Source organism: Acyrthosiphon pisum, unplaced genomic scaffold, assembly GCF_005508785.2.
Source record: "Acyrthosiphon pisum isolate AL4f unplaced genomic scaffold, pea_aphid_22Mar2018_4r6ur Scaffold_20950;HRSCAF=22615, whole genome shotgun sequence".
In the NCBI taxonomy this organism is placed as follows: Eukaryota; Metazoa; Arthropoda; class Insecta; order Hemiptera; family Aphididae; genus Acyrthosiphon; species Acyrthosiphon pisum.
This window is the reverse complement of record NW_021770363.1, coordinates 80118-83287: the sequence shown is the minus strand read 5'-3', so window position 1 is coordinate 83287 and position 3170 is coordinate 80118.

The following is a 3170-nucleotide window of genomic DNA, read 5'->3' as shown; positions in this document are numbered from 1 at the left end:
CAAGTCTACTTGAAATCAGTCCCACATTTTTAATTTTTTGATTTTAGCTTCTACACAAATTGAAATACAAAAATGTTCAAATAGGTACTCTTTTTTTGTATGACTTTTTCTGGAATTTGGGAGATAATATCTAAAATGTGGGAAAATCGATTTCAAGTAGACTTGATGACGAATTCATCTGTTTTCAGAATTCTTATCGCTTCATTAGATCAATTGGTATGTTTGGCAAAAAACACGTCTAAAATACTATGTCACGCGTGTGTTACACGAAAACAGAAAATCACGGTATCGAATCCCCTTAATAGGAATAATAGTAAAATATATCTAATTGCTACTGCGAGCGCGTAACCCCGGCGGCACGCATAGGTGAACGTAATAGTAATAATGCAAGGGTACCGCACGACGCGCTACAGAACACGTGATAGGTATTCCATGATAGATATGAATATTCATATTCACAAGAATTATGGTTTTGTACAAAATAATATAATCCAGAAATAGTATGATTATTTGAATGACGTCCGAAATTACCTCGGGTGTATGCGGCACGTATACCATTTTTATACTAAAAATGCCATAGTAGGGATCTAATAGAACTACCCGACGACTGACGAGATACGTCGATGGACAATAGTGTCCATCGGACGAGCAGCCAGCCCTAACTCGAACAGACATCTATTTTAAATACTAAGTCACATCTCGTTTACAATAAGTTAAATTAAGTGAACTTAGAAATTATTATAATATTATTATACTGAATTAAAATAAAATACAAATTATTACTACTTCGGCTTGGTCATTCCAATTTACATCCGACTTTCCAACTGTTGGTGGTGTGCCCGTTACATTAGTACCTAAGGGTATTAACTATGGTCCTCTATAGTTAAGTTTATTATGCATTAATGTATAATATATTAATTAATATACTTTTAACTGAAATACCTAATTAACAAGAGTTAAATATTTTTTTCTTATGCCTTTTTGTATACTTAAATAGTTAAATCGGTAATCTAAAATGTTCAAAAAAAATAAACAAAATTGTTGGCAAACATAGTTCATTATTTATAGAAATTTTTCGTGGTATAAAATGGAGAACAATTTTATTTTATAATTATTAATAATAATTTACCTACCATACCTACCTACTTAAATAATATTTTTTTTAGATTCTGAATGGAACGATGAATGTATTGATTTTACAATAATGTGTATTTTTTAATTTTTTTTAATTTTAATTTTTTTTTGTGTCTGTCATCACCATTTAGGATAGTAAAATTGCTTGGAATTTCTTCAACAGTATCTTTTCTGATAGGAAAGTGAATCTAGTAGGTACTTTGAGGGGTCAAAAGTGAAAATTTTCCAGTAGTTTTCAAAAGCGCCGTGAAAAACAAAAGAAAAATTAAGGAAAAACGGGAATTTATACGCAAAATCTGTTTTTGAGAAAATTGATTTTGGTTTATGGTGCAACTCTTAAACAAATGACCGTAGGTACATGCAATTTTGACTGAATGTTCATATTAGCATTTTCTATACACCATAACATTTTCCAAATATTTTGACTTATTTAGAGCTCTTGACGGACATTTTCAGTTTCCATTTTTTTTAGTTTTTTTTTTCTATAAATAGCGTTAAAATTTTATTTGTTGGTTAAAAAAGCTTGCAAAATTAATAGAAAGCTCCTAGTATATTGTTTAAATGGCAGATGAAAAAAATTAAAAATGCATAGTCACAATTTTTTTTATAAGCATCTAAAGTTCAAATATTGAAAAAATACGTATAAATGACCAAAATTTGCAAATTATTTTGAGTTAGAAATTCATGAAAAATTTTCTTTTTAAATCTAAGATTTGAAAATCTAATACAAGATTCTTTATAAGTTTGTCTACCATTTCCATAAAAAAAATGTCTACAAGCAAGTCAAATTAAATTTTTATGAGCGTTTGAAATTCATATTTGATATTCACTCGATTTCTCATGTAACGATTTTCTTATTTTCTTGTAATTAAAAAACGAATGACTATAGATACTTGAAAATTGAACACGATAAAATTTTGAAAATAATTTGGCTCTTTTTGAGCTGTTTACGGACATTGTCAGTTTTCAATTTTTTTAGTTTTTTTTTCTATAAAATATATCAATAAAGTTTTATCTGTTGGGCCAAAAAGTGTAAAAATTTAATACAAGGCTCCTGATATATTGTTACAATAGTAGTTGAAAAATATTTAAAAATACATAGGCACAATTTTTTTTATAAGCATTAAAGATCAAATTTTGACAAAATTTATGAAATTTAAAATTGAATAATTATTTTTTAGTTAAAAATTCATAAAATGTTCAAATTTTATATCTAAGGATTGAAAATTTAAAACAAGATTCCACGTAAGTAGTTAATTCTGTTACCAAAATATCTAAAAAATACATAAGCACAGTTTATTTTTATAGTCATTTTAAGTTCACATTTGGAAGAAATTACATATTAAAAGCTTAGAATAACTATTTTAGTTATTTTGTTATGATTGTATAATATTATTCGTGGGTACTTGAAACTTCTAAAGTGTACTATTATATATCTATGATAGTACCACGGTATTTTGTTATATAACAATAAACCTCGTTATATAACAATCAGAGGCGGTTTGAATGTATTGTACTTAGTGGTGCAAGACAATATATAGACACCCACCCACCTCTTTTCATCATAGAAATTATAAATACGCTTTCAACAGTTTCAGCTACGATTATCATTTATCAAATTTTAATAATTAGGTACTTCATTACTTTATTAAATATTAAAATTAAACATTGCGGTCAGCACATACTCAACCAAGACCACCCACCTAATATTGGTGGTGAAGTGCACCAAAAACAGTATACTCAAACCGCCTCTGGGCTATGCCCTCCACATCACCCTTGTTCGTTAACTTTTATAGGTACATCGTAATATTATATTCATTTCTTATTGCAAGTTAAATGAGGTAAATGGTAAATGGTAATTCAATGATAAAGTAAACAATTAAATGACATTAAATCAAATGTATGATTGATAATATAAAGTCCATCTTTCTTATTTTTTTCGCTAAAATGCAGGCAGGGACGGTCTGACCAAGTGTGCTAGTGTGCCGTAGCACACCAGGCCGGCTTATGAGTGTGGGCCAGGCTGCCGGGGCATT